Source organism: Hibiscus syriacus, unplaced genomic scaffold, assembly GCF_006381635.1.
Source record: "Hibiscus syriacus cultivar Baekdansim isolate YM2019G1 unplaced genomic scaffold, ASM638163v2 tig00117017_pilon, whole genome shotgun sequence".
In the NCBI taxonomy this organism is placed as follows: Eukaryota; Viridiplantae; Streptophyta; class Magnoliopsida; order Malvales; family Malvaceae; genus Hibiscus; species Hibiscus syriacus.
The window spans coordinates 6,131,589-6,146,404 of record NW_024063526.1 but is presented as its reverse complement, the minus strand read 5'-3'; the positions used below and the strand labels follow the sequence as shown (position 1 = coordinate 6,146,404).

At 34.5% G+C, this 14,816-nt stretch overlaps 1 pseudogene; it reads right to left on the bottom strand.

Moving 5' to 3' along the window:
- Positions 1 to 8,747: 8,747 nt before the first annotated feature.
- LOC120195685 lies at positions 8,748 to 13,197 on the bottom strand (annotated as a pseudogene).
- Positions 13,198 to 14,816: the final 1,619 nt, after the last annotated feature.

Here is a 14,816-nt window from a genome sequence, read left to right as displayed (position 1 = left end):
CTAAGTGTGCAACCACATGTAATTCATAATGAGTTTGTGAATTACTGTATTGGCACTACGGGTGTAAACCGTAGAATATATAATGCATTGAAATAATCAAGTGATATTCAAATTGTTATAATATACTCGTTTTTAGAATTTACCTTATGATTATTATGCCTCACTAAGTGATTACTTAGCGTGTGTCAATTTCACGCGTAGGTTTTAATACGAGTGGAGTAAGGAGTTTGTTTGTCATCGCAGATCAAGGGTCACCTCATCAGTAATTGCACGACAACCATGTCTACTTTTGATGTATTTAGTTGGCATGTAATAGACCTAGGAATAACGCTCTGAAAAGTATTTGATTTACCATGATGTAAAAAGATGAAATGTTTGAACATTACTTTTTATTTACATATGTAAGTTTAATGAATGTTTTATTATTATTAAATTATAATGTTTTATAAAATGAAATAAAATTTTACGGGTTTTTAAAGGAGTTAATTCTTTTAAAGTGACGTGACATATGTATCTCACGTACAAAAGGGTATACGGGAAATGGGTGTTACAATTTAGCGGTTAGAAATGTTAGCTATTAGAAAAAGTTAGTGGTTAGTGGTTAGTAGAGTCCGGACCATAATAATGAGGGTCATACCCCGGATCGGGTCACCACAAGGTCGAATAATAATTCAAACAATTTAATAAAAATAAAAAAAATAGTTAGGAGTTAGCAAAGTTCGAGCCATAATAATGTAGATCATACCCTAGATCAGGTCACCACAAGGTCAAATAAAATAGTAGAAACAAAAAATAAATAAATAAAAATTGTTAGAGTGTAATAAAATAAAAGCTAGTCGTTAATATGCAATAAAATAACATAGCAGAATAGTTACCAAATTAAAATAAAGCAAAACAAGGGGCTAAAATTAGAATAGATAAAATCAAAGTAAATCAGTGACCATAATGTAAAAGCAAGGCAGAAGTGGAGGAACCTATGGGTGATTATCCCCTAAAACAAGTGACCAAAAAGTGAAGTGGAGCTAAAATCCGAGGCCTATGATTTACCCATGAAATATGTGACAAAAGGTAAGAACAAACTAAAGATCCAGAGACCTTAGTATAATTTACCCAAAAACAAGATGAAAGCTTTTTCATTTATTCTGCCTCACGAACAGAATTCCTCCCAGGCCAAGCTAGGCCCGACCACCGCCTAATGGTGGCGTTTCTCATGCTTGGCATCGGGCTGGAGACCATCACACTCCGCAGCCACTGCAGAACAGTCATTCTACAACCACTGACCACCGTTCGACAAGCCCAAGGCTCCCGTTTTCTTCACACAAAAAGACAACGTACAAAGCCCCTAGAGACCAAAAGACTCTCAACCGAACACACTTAACGACCACAATCGACGACCTCACTCTCCAACCACCACCACCGGTGGTTGGGTTCCAAAACTAATACTGAAATAAAACCAAATATTTCCCCTAAACCTCACCTAAAGCCTTAGTTTGAAGCTATTCCCCGACCACCCAGCTTCCTAGACCGACCACCCTATCGCCGATGAGGCTCCAAAAAGGAACCCCGAAGAGGCTCCAAAGAGAAACACTACACCTAGCTATCCTAAAAAAGGAAGAAGACAAGAAAAAAACACCACGATATAAAGAAGAGATACCATTTTTTTATTTTCTTTCTTTATTGTTTATAAAAATGGGATAGGGGGTTCTATTTTCTGATTGGCTTTTAATGCCCCACCAAATTACAAATGGTATAATTTTAAGTTTGGTCCTTATATTTCATTCACTCTTTAATGGGAAAATATTTAAGACATTTTTGGAGCCACCCCTAGGATTGACCCCTTCGAAAAATGCAGTTCAATCTTAGGTCGATGCCACATCGATTCTGAAATATTTAAGGAACCCTCTGGGCCTCGTTTATCAACTTTAGAACTAAACAAAATAGGTTTATATCACTTTTTCACCCATTTGATTATTAGGCTTAGAACTATTCTTAGGAGATGTAAAATAATCAGGTTTAGCCTTTAAAATCCAAGGTTCATCAGGTTTATAAGTAAATCGGGACTTATCATTAATCACAGTGACCATAACATGTTTCTTTCATTCGTTTTTAGAAGTATTAGGAGTTTGTACCTGTTCACTAGCAGAGATCTCTTGATCACCATTTCTGTCCGTCAAAATCTTCAATATCTCCTCTACATAACTTTGGTTGGTGGTCATCCTGGATTCCCGTGAATTAATATGGTTTTCTTGACCTTCCCACCATTTAGGGGATTAGTTTCTACTTGAGCTTGTTTCACCAACGTAGCTAAATCTGCAATCTATTTTTGCAGCGCAGAGAGGTCAGTGTTAGCGATATTCTGATTCTTCTTTGGCATAACCACTCAAAACTTGCCAGGAATGGAGGCTTTGGATACCAATTGTTATAGCTCGAGAGAATAGAGAATTAATTGAGAAAAAGTTAGCAGAAAAAAGGAGGAAATTCAGAGAAAATGGAATGTTCATTCGTTCAAGTCATGATAAAAAATGCCTCAACATTCAGGTATTATTTAGTTACAAATTGTACTGAGAATCTAAGGATGTCAGGTGGCTATCCTTACTAACTAACTCTATCTTATATTTTCTTCTCTTTTGCAGGTACTGGGCTTTCAGACTTGGGATGCTCTAACTCAGCCGGGTAAGTTACTCACCTGCCCTTCACGTGCTTCAATTTTCAATTCATTCTCTTCAATCCATAACCCTCGCTCTTCATTCCCAATTCTTTCTCGTTTCCTCGTCTCTCTTCTTCTCCTAATGTGATAGAATATATCAATGAATATTATTGGCAACAAGTTTTTTTATTGGATTTTTTGTCTCAATTATAGTTATGATGAGAATTGAAGGATTTGAGTATTGTGGTGGAAGGGTTTGGATTCTTATTTCATGTTATGGCTGAATCTATTTTCATCCAATGTTCTTATGTTGGTCATCCTTTGATCATTTTTATTATGTATGTTAGTAATAATGGTATTATTAGGAGGAGTTTATGACATTTGTCGAGGGATATAGATTTTCAAGAATGTGTTGGAGACATGGGTCTTATAGATTATCCCTTTCTTGGTTCTAACTACACCTGGTCTAACAAACATGTTGTAAAGTTTTTGGCAAGGAAGTTTGATAGGGTTCTCATTAATTCTTGTTGATTATATTTTCTCCCTGGTTCTTTTGTAGATTTCCTCGCCCATGGAGTTTCTAACCATTGTCCTGTTATGGTCTGGTTATCGAAGGAGGTCCCTTCAAACAGGCCAAAACCATTTAAGTTTTATTAATTTTTGGACTCTCGACCCAAATATTTTGGAGATTGTTAACCAGTCTTGGTAGCTTCATGTGCAGGGTGATCTGTTGCAGGAATTGTTCCATAAACTGAAGCACTTTAAAGGCAGGTTGAGAGTTGAATAAATCAAAATATTGTGATATCACTCCGAAGGTTCAACAGAAAAGAGATGAGCTAGAAAAACATGTCTTAAATCTTTCCCTTGGGACTAATGGGTTCAGTCATGAGAAAGACATGAGCCTTTGGTAGGATCTTCAAGATTTGGAGAAGGTTGAGGACCTTTTCTATAAGCAAAAGCTAGGGTGCAATGGTTGCATGAAGATGATCAAGTGTTTAATTTTTTCACTCTATTGTGGCTTCATAAACTAAAAGGTCATTGTCAAGTCCTTAATGAAGAGTATGGTAACCGTCTGAGACTTTTGATGCCTTAACTGATGAGGTGGTGAATTATTTTACTAAACTAATAGGTACTATTGATTCTAGTGTGCAACACTGTGATGTAGAACTTTTGAAGGATCTTATTTATTACATTATGCCCCTTAGTGAAGGTAATTCCCTAATTCAATATATTTCTGTTGATGAAATTAATGGTGTAATTTTTTGCCAGGATAATGATAAAGCACTCGGCCCTAATGGTTACACTGATTGTTTTTTCAAGAAAGCTTGGTCTATAGTGAGTTGTCACTTCATTGTTGCAGTGAGACAATTTGTTTTGTTACTTCTTCCTTCTTGTCCGCATTCAATGCTACCTTGGTTGTACATGTTCATAAGGTGCCAAATTTGAGTATGGTGAGAGATTTTAGACCAATATCTTGTTGCTCCATACTTTACAAAACTATCAATAAAATTCTTGGGGAAAGGCTGACTGACATTCTTCCTAGTATGGTTTAACAGAAGCACCGTGATGCCTAAAAATGAAGGTGAAGCTGCCCCTAAAGATAATTAGAAAGATAAGACTGTAGAAGAGACAAGTATGGTCGAGTAACCAACCAAAGGAGAGTCATTTGAGTATGATCAATCCTTAATTAGTTACACCACAAATGATGGACGACAATCAGAAAATGTTCTTGAAACTAGGTGTCACACGAAAGAATAGGTTGATAGTATGGTTAAAGATAAATACTGTTTTACAAAATTAAAATGCGTAACCTTGGAAGAACGACTTGAAGCCACAATAAGACATCCTCAACCTTTCGATTTGTGTTGGTTGATTGAAGAAGAGTTTGTCTTAGGGAGGCCTTGGCTATACGAGAGAGATTTTGCTGGATGAACTTTCAGTCAAAATTCCCAATTAAGTTCAATGGAAGGCTGATTACTCTTATTCTCAAGACTCCGAATAAAACGTGAAAAGTTTGAGTCCAATTGAAGGTGACAAATCATTTACCAAAAGATGACCCGAAATTTCCTAAACGTGTTGTCTAATTTCAGGGCTTTTTCGAAAAAACATGAGGGACTCAATTGGAATACTCCACCCATGATAAGTACTTCTTGTTTGATGATTTTCGTTCTTACTTTGGCATTATCGATTCGAGGACAAATCTTCTAAATGGAGGGAATGGTGCACCCATGGTAAGGCACAAGGCCAACATCAGCGTTCTCTCTTCTATCAACATTTTTTGATTCGGGAATGGGGCGTGCACGACCATAATCATGGAAAGGTTTTTAGCCACTTTTATAAAGCCATTTGATCGAGACAAACTATCAATTTTCGGAAAGCTTCAAGGAGCTCATGCAAGTTTAATTCAATCTGTACGTAGCAAGATTGGATTTGATTGGTCATATTTCAATAACAAGGAAGAACTTCCACCAAAAAGATGTCAAACAAGATTGGAGGAAGCTTTGGAGATTCAGTTAGTTAATTCTAGTTGGAATCCTCAATTAATACAATCATTGATTAATATTTTACTTGTCTTCACACCACATCAAGGAGCTTGGAGGAAATACGGCATGCATGCTTCACTTTGAATATTGGACATCATACATTCTCCATATGCGTGGTTTTGACGTTGCATGCATTCACCAAAATCAAATACATTCATTCATCCAACATGGATGGAACAAAAGGGAAGCATTGAAGGCTTGGAACATTCACCTTTCTTTCATGCAATGGACGACACAAGGGGGAATAGATTTGTAGCTTTGGAACATTCATTCACCTTTTAAAAATATATGAAGGAAGAAGCTTCAAGGAACATACATGAACGAAAAGAAACATGCATGTTCACATACATGGACATCATTAATGAACATTCATTCATCCATTTTCCTTGCATGTACATGGACGACACAAACATCAACCAAAGGTCAATTCATTCATTCCTTTACAAGTTAAACGGACGACAAACATGAAGAATTCATTCATCTTAGATACATTCATATATCTTTATTTATTTTAGCATTTTCATATGTTTGTAAAAGCCTATACATAGAGGCTTATTTTTCCCATTTGAAACATAGTTTGTAAACCTTTTAAATTTAAAATACAATTGAGTTTTTCTCATTGTTTATCCTTAGACTTGTCAAGCCTAGCTTGTGACATCTCTACTGAACATATCATTTTCTGAGTGTGGCATTCATTCATCTTTTTATACCATTGGTTCCTATCTTAAGTGAATCACGTTTTATCCTCTTGTTATTATTTAGAGAAACCATACAAGTTTAGGGTATTTACTTTCTACATTGTTGGCTCATCCTTTAGTTCTTTGACTGATATCTAGTCTATCCTACATTTTCCATCTCTGTGGATATTTATTATATGATCCACCATCATTCATCCTCCGTCATCTAATCATCTACCCAAATTCCATTAAAGATTTACCATTGTTATCATTACAATTACAATATACTCCATTTTTGTGCAATTTCAACCAAAGTTCCAATACATCTCCTTTTCTTGGATCAGGTTAATTCAATCAGGAACAAAAGCATATCGAATTCATCCTCAAAGGTGATCATGCATCATAAGCACTTTTAAATACTACGTTTTTCCTAGAACCAATCATAGACATGTATTTTCACACTTTTCTTTAATAATCATTTAAAATTTGTACAATATGTTCCCCTTATTTTTAATATATTTTGTAACAAAACTAATTAAAATTTATAAATTATGCTTTAATGTTTATCTTAGCCTTTAAATATTATGGTTTGACTCGACTTATATTTTTTTAAAGAATACTTTAAAGGCTTGTTTAATGATTGGTAAATTCATGCAATATAAAAACATGAATTAATAAGTAGCAATTTTAAATGGTTGAAATATGACAACCAAGTAGACTTATATATTCTCACCAACCTTGTAACTTAAGTCTTCTCATCATTATACTCGTTTATAAGATTTTGGCGGCCTAGGATAAATTTAAAATTTGGGTCTCTAATTATAAATATTAAAAAAAATTAAACGTATGCAAAAAAAAATTATTTATAAATTATAGTTTTTATTACACTCAACAAACTATCTAATAAATATATCAAATTTCACGTAAAAACATAAAGAAAATTTATTGAACACCCAACTACTACATAAAACAATTTTTATGAGCATTTCTAGATGCAAAATCATTAACAATAGTGTCTATATCAATATGATCTAACATATTTTTTTCAATAAATAAAATTGATAGACCATTCAATCTTTCTTGTGACACACAATCTCATATAGGTTTTCAACAATTTTAACTTCGAAAAATTTCTTTAAGTTGATGCAACCATCACTATCATAGTTAAGAGGATTCAATAAGAAATTGAAACATTTGGACAACAATCCGCTACTTTAACAAATTTGAGAATTTCAAATGCTGACATTAACTCATTTGGAAAAGTCATTTGTAACACCAATTCTAAAAAAAGATCTTATGCATCAATACCAGACAAATCATTATGAGAAAAAACAATCTTAAAATTCATTCAAGATTTTCGTAATTCATCATTGCCCAAACATTTTAATCTTTTGGAATCAATTAAAAATCCAAAAATATTGTCAAATAATTTTATTTGTTCAAATCTATTTTTTTAAATAAGTTATAGTTAAGTCTATAATCACATGAAAATAATTATCTCTAAAAGATTCTTTGGGTGATTGTACTTCTTCTTCATTATCATTCTCACCAAATTGTCTTCTTTTTGTTGGAAGTGTTGGTTTTATATTCATATCAGTTGTTATGCTTATGCTAATATCCATGCAAGACTCAAACCCTTCATTTCTATATTTCTCAAAAAGTAGCATTACACTTTCCACTTCATTAATTGTGAAGAGTGATTTAAAGAAATAATAATGTTTTGTTAATTGCTCCTTGATTGAACTAATTATGTTGTTGATTCAGGCATTTTCGTTCATTTTCTATGCAGGACATTGGATTCCAGAAATAATACTAAAATGGCTCAGTTCTTTAAATTTTTTTCTAGAATCAAGCTAGACTTAGTGGGATTGACTCGAGGCATGACAATATCCGACATGGCATCCACGTGGCATCTAGAAGGTAAAACATGGCCCGAGTATTTTCATGAACACATGGTGGTCTGAGAAGTATAAACTTATTATAGAAAGTGACTCCACTGGATATCAAATCCCGTGAAGGCCCCGTCATCGGCGTTTCAAGAGGTCCTGTAAATTGCAGACCTCATTGCTGGGTCCGGGTTGGTTGTTCGTCTCGTGCCGAGGGCTATAAACATTGAAGCGGATGGCCTTGCTAAGGCACGCATTGGTTAACGGAAAAATGCATGCTGTTCAAAGAGGGTGCTATGTTTTTTATGTTGCTGGGTCTTAGATGAGTTGAATGCCGTTTTTTTCGATTTGATTACTTCGAAAGACTGGAGTTTGTTGGAAGTTGTTCCTAGACATTTGTATTACTGCAGGATTTGTAATGATTTGTCATTGAGTTATTAATAAAATTATTATCGCACTCTTTTCCCCTTCCCGCTGGTTGGCGTTAGTTTTGTCTTGATGCCGATTGTAAGGTTTTTTTTTAAATGATGCCCCACCTTATTTTAAAAGAAAATTATTAATTTTCATATACTTTTAGAATTTTTTATTTTTAGATATATTTTTATGAATTGATGTTAGAAAATTTCTAAAAGTATGACGTTGACAAGCTAGTTATACTTGAAGAGTAAAATTATACATTATCCTTTGAGTTAATGTGTCCCGTCATCATTTTCTTACGAGATTGTTAAGGGCCGAATGATCATATTTTAATTTTTTAGGTTGGACAAAGAGGAAGGCTTGCACATAAATTTGTTCTAATTGCATAATTTACCAAATTTGTAAAAATCAAATTTCCAGTTCAACCATCTATTATTTAGTTTAAAATTTTAGATAGAGTAGTTCATATATTTATGATAAAATTTTAGATACAGTACATTTATATATTTATGATGAAATTTTTGTTACATCCTAATACAGTACATTCATATATTAACGATATGAACATTCTGCATGGGAATGGAGGATTATAGTGTAAGTTATGTTTACGCAGTGGGGTAGGATGCTTGCATTGCTATGCCACAAAGACCTTCCTTTGCATCAACATCCCTTTCCATCCTAATGTACCCTTGTTCACCCCAGGTACTGCCCCACGAGTTCTTCACCAACCAATACTTAGTCCCATCGTCATCCTGTCCATATCCAACGGCGGTCACTCCGTGATCCAGTTGCGTGCCACAGGGTCCCGTAAATACACCACTTGAGTAGAACTGGAAATCGAAGCCCCCGGCATCGATTGCAACCGAAACCGGTTGGTTGACAATGGCCTTCTGCAGTGCATCTTCACTATTGGCGGGCACATCTTGGAAGCCTTTAATGGTAGCTGCATGGTTGGGTTCCTCGTTGGCATTGCATGTGTCATCAACTCCCTTGTAGGGGTAGTTGGATTCGGTTGTTAGGCCTTTGTTCTTTAGGATGAATCGGAAGGCATCGTCCATTAAACCACCTTGGCAGCCTTGATCCTCACCTTTGGTGTCGCAGTCAACAAGTTCTTGCTCAGACAGGAAATCAATGTACCTGTTTTAGCTTAGTAACCCCTTCCATGGCTGCCACAGCTGAAAACGCCCAACAGCATCCTGTGAATAAGAATTAGATCAACACAATTAGTTAGAAAGAACATTAGCAAAACAAAGGTTAATAATATTTAAGATTAGAGCAGACCGCATTGGCCTTGGTCCTTGATAGGTGTCACAGCTCCTTTCTTTCTCCAATCCACAGAAGGCAATGCGGTGACGTTTTCGTATTTGAAAGTAGTAGCCTTGTTGGAACACATATGGCCCTTGAACCCATTTCGAGAAGCAGTGAACTCTTCATTTGTTAGATCTGCGAACTGATTCACAGCAAGCTTGTAAGGCTTGTTATTTGTTGAAAGAGTCAATGAGCGCCACGTTGTTTGAAAATGTTGAAACGCTTTTGCCTCTCATTGTTGTCACTGGAAATTCGTCCAAATTGCGACATCCATTGTCGATGCCTCTCGTACATTGATGCATCTTCAACTGTGTGCGGGAGGTGGACACACTAAGTTGGCCCCCACTAATACTATCAAGGCTATTATAGCCAAATATGTGAATTGCTTTTTGGAACCCATTCTCAGAATATGAAAATTGATAAATGGATGAATGAGAAAAATGATGATCAATTCTTCCTCTTATATACTCCATTTCGCTCCCCCTGCACTCTATCTCCGTGCCCTGCAAGCAAACTCTTTGAAAATTTGATAAGCCACACTGACTTTGATATTTCTTATACGCTCCAGAAACTTGGGTCAACTTAAGCGTTCTGTCCCTCTACAATGCTCATCTTAGGCTTCTACTTCATATACATATTTCAGCTTGTATTCATCTTAGGCTTCTACTTCATATTTCAGCTTGTATACATCTTAGGATTCGACTTCATCTACATATTGCTAGACTTGTACGTTGTCGTATTATTGCTGCTGGAAAATTTGAAATTCGGAGCAGTCTGATTTTGTATTCAAATACCCTCTCATCATGCATCAATCAAACCGTGCCGTTTCCTTCATCTGTCGAGCTAGAATTAGAGTAAATTGGTAATCAGCCAGGGGAGGGTTATAATGGGTGAAAAATATGGAAAATTCCTTTAAGCTCCTTAAAAACTTTTGAAAATTTTAATTTTGTAACACCCCAAAACCTAACTTGAAAAAATCTAGTGAATCTGAATTGCCATATTGGTCATCAAAAAGGCTAACTTATAAAATGAATACCATTTTCACATTTTCACATTACCTAATATATGAAATAGCAAAAATTTAATAGAATTTACAAATCAATTATAACTAAAAGTTCATACATTCACACATGTCCACTTGAGAAAGTAAAGGTACCATCTAAATGATAAAAGTTAAACCTCATACGATGATGAGACTATTCGGATTTGATGCATAGAGAATGATTTCTAACGTTGAGTTTTGTTGTTCAATGAGACAAAATTACTTTATTATGCCACATGAGAATGATAAATTCAAACATGCTAATCATACATACAAATAATAACATGTAAAACTAGACAAACATATTAAAACAATTATCATATTTTTATTATCATGCTTACAACATTACCGAATGACATATCAATACCACAAAATCTATATTCATCAAATTATCAATTCGAATCATGATCCCTTATATTTACTTATTTTACAATAAATGCCTTTGTAAGAATGAAGCACGTGTCTTGCCTTAAAATTTTGAATCCACTTATGACTTTCAAACGTGCAATAATTGAGTTCGTAAGAAAGATGCACTTTTTTTGCCTTGAAAATTAGAACCATCTCGTGCATTTTTAAAACACATGACTTCTAGATAGAGTATGACAAACTATGACAAATTCTTTTCACTTTAATTATAAAAAATGTTTCACACAAACAATCACTTTTATTAAATAAGTTTTCTTTTTAACCAAGTAATTATCTTGATTATTAAATAGTAAGGATTAGAGCTAGAAGTGAATCTATTTTGCAAATCCTCTTCTATTTTTCTGTTTTGGGCTTTAGTTAAAATTCTCTTCTTTTAACTTTTTTTTTTTGCAATATGATTTTTAGTCAAAACCTGGTGTCTATTTTAACATGAGATCATTATACTTGTTGTTATCTTATCAAATATTTTATTAGTTTCATAAAATAAACTATTACTTTTCATATATGTTTAGAATTTTCTAATTTTTAAAGAAAATTTTTGAATTATTCTAGATTTATCATTAAAAATTTATAAAAGTATCACACTAACATTTTAGTACATTATCCCATGAGTTAACATGTCATGCCATCATTTTGATAAAGGATTTGTAACACCTTAATCTCACGTATTAAAGTGTCATACGAAATCACTAAACTTACTAACTATTTTCTTCGAAATCATACTCAACTTTAAAACATTTAAACCAATTGTGAAAACATAATAATTTACAAAGTGAGATCCCAATTTAAGAAAAACCCAATAAATAAATAAATGAAATATTACAAATTGAGTTATTTTCAAATCATAACCTCACTGTCCCACTAAGTCATCATCGTTATACCTCCGATACTCCGCTGAGACTCCTTTGATGATATCATTGTCCCATCACACTCTATATAACATCTAAACTGCAAATGGAAACACATTCATAACAATGAGCTCACAAGCTCAACGTTAGACAAAACCTTTACCATACCACATGCATTCATAACATAAGCATGCCAACAAGTATAGTCAGAGAGAAAAACTATCAATGTCATCAATGTTATCTAGCCAAATATCTCATGTATCCACATCATAATCTCAATCACAATAAAACATAAGGATGAGACTTGGGTCATAGAGCTCAAACACCCATCCAAATAAGGCTCGAGCCACGAAGCTTGAACGCTAATAAACAAAACACATGTAGGCATCATCATATGCAATACACAATTAACATACAATCACAATGATAATACACGGTATCAGAATAGTCGTCAGGTACTAATCACATATGGGGAACCTGGCATCATGTAAGCCTCAGTAAAATTCCCACCTATTATACAAATGTTCTCTTGGTCTCACATAGCTATCAGGTAAAGATCATGGAGAGAAACCCAATCATCATATAACCTTAGTACAAGTATCGCTGAAACATAACATTGGCATAGTTTCATATAGTCATTCATTACAAATATCCATCAATCAAACATCAATGCAATCATATATGCATACCTTAGTCTGGTCATTTGTTCGTGGGTGATATGTTGTGGACATCTTGTGCCTTACCCGTATCAGTAAAGTGCTCTAACAATCAACTTGTTGTCAAAGTGGGTTACTTCATCACTTATAATGACTTTTGGGGTTCCAAATCTTGTATATATATTATTTTGAAGAAAATTCATGATGGTCTTGGAGTTATTATGTTTTGTTCCATTTTGATACGTAGTCCACTGCTAGTAAGATGTACAAATCTCCAAACGATTAAGGAAATGAACCCATGAAGTCAATCCCCCATACATAGAAAATTCATGCCTTTGAGAGATATTCCCTATTCGTTGGAACCTATCGCAAGACTTGTAAGAGTCTTGAGCATCCTTAAAAAGTGTCAACCAATAGAATCCATATTGTAGGACCTTTGTAGTAGTCCTTGAACCTTCAAAGTGAAAATGCTGAAGAATCTCCTTTTACCCCTTTCGGGGATACACCTTTGAATCGTCTGATCCACTTGAATAAGTAAGGTTTATCACAATAGTATAAGGGCACGTCATGCCTGAACTTCTTCATTCCCTCGCTATTCAAATCATGAGGAAAAATACCACTAACAAGAAAATTGACAATGTCAGCATACCACAGAATTGTCGTAGCAAATAAGAATTTCTCATCAGGGAATTCCTCTTTAATTTTTATTTCCTCATCGAGTTCAACCTTATTCTCTAGCATAGACATATCATCATCAACTTGATTTCAAGTCCTCCTTCTATCTCTAACCTTTAAATCAAACTCTTGCAAGAGAAGTATCTACCTAATAAGTGTAGATTTTGCATCCTTTTTAGTCACTATGTATTTAATATTTGGGTGATTGGTATGTACAATTACTTTAGGGCCTATCAAGTATGTCCTAAACTTATCAAATGCAAATACCACAACTAGCAATTATTTCTTAATAGTTGTGTAATTAATTTATGCATCATTTAAAGTGCAACTGGCATAATAAATAACATGAAATATCTTACCTCGACATTTCCTATGTATTGCTCCCACAACGTAGTCACTCGCATTACATATAAGCTCGTATGATGAAGTTTAATACAGGGGAACAACAATGGGTGTTGAGATAAGTCAATCATTCAGGTCCTTAAATGCGTTGTATCAATTGTCCTGAAACACGAAAGGTTGATTTTGTTGTAGCAAAATGCATAGTAGCTTGGAGATCTTGGGGAATTCCTTTATGAATATCCTATAGAAGCATGTATGTCCTAAGAAGCTTCAAATGCCTTTCAATGTAATGGGTGGAGGTAGCTTTTAAATCACTTTAATATTTGCTTTATCCACTTCTACCCCTTTTTTGAGATATTGTGCCCTAAAACATTCTCTTTGGCCACCATGAAGTAGCATTTCTCACAATTCAGTAGCAAGTCAGCTTCTTCTCATCTTTTAAGCATAATTGCAAGATTTCCCAATTAAGAATCGAAGTTATCTCCTGAGATAGAAAAATTGTTCATGAAGATCTCCTAAAATTCTTCAACCATGTTTGAAAATATGGCTAACACACCCCTTTGAAATGTGGATAGAGCATTACAAAGTCCAAAGGGCATCTTCTGAAAGGTGTATAGAAATTTGATCCTTTGGCAGTATAGAGATTTGATTGTGAATGTTGTCTTCTTTTGATCCTCTGGAGTTGAAATGTACCATAGGGGCATGTGAAGGTTATCTTATCTTGTTACTTTGGCGTTATAGAAATTTGATTATACCCTGAATATCCATCGATGAAGAAGTATAAAGATTTTCCTACCAATCGATCCAACTTTTGATCGATAAATGGGAGGGGAATAGTCCTTCTTGGTTTCCTTGTTAAGCTTCCTACAATCCATGCAAATCCTCCACCTCATGTCGATTATTTTAGGTAGGATTTAATTATTCTCATTCCTCACCACAATCACCTCATTTTTTGGTTACACATTGTAGAGGGCTAACCCACGAACTGTTGGATATTGGATAAATAATTCTAGCGTTGAGCCATTTAATTATCTCATTTATCATCACCTTCTTCACAACTAGACTGAGTCTTATTTGGGGTTTAATAGAATTATCATGCATTCATCAAGCAAAATTTTGTGCATGCAAATAGTAGGGCTTATTCCCATAAAATCAGCAATAGTCTAACCTAAAGCTTTCTTACGTTGAGCTAAAACATTTATCAAGCTACGTCCTTGTTTAGGTTTAAGACTAGATGAAAATAATCAAAAACATAGTCTCATTGCAACCCAACTACACATATTTAAAGTGTGATGTAAAAGGCTTTAATTCTAATGTAGATGCATGATCAAGTGATGATTTAGGAGGAA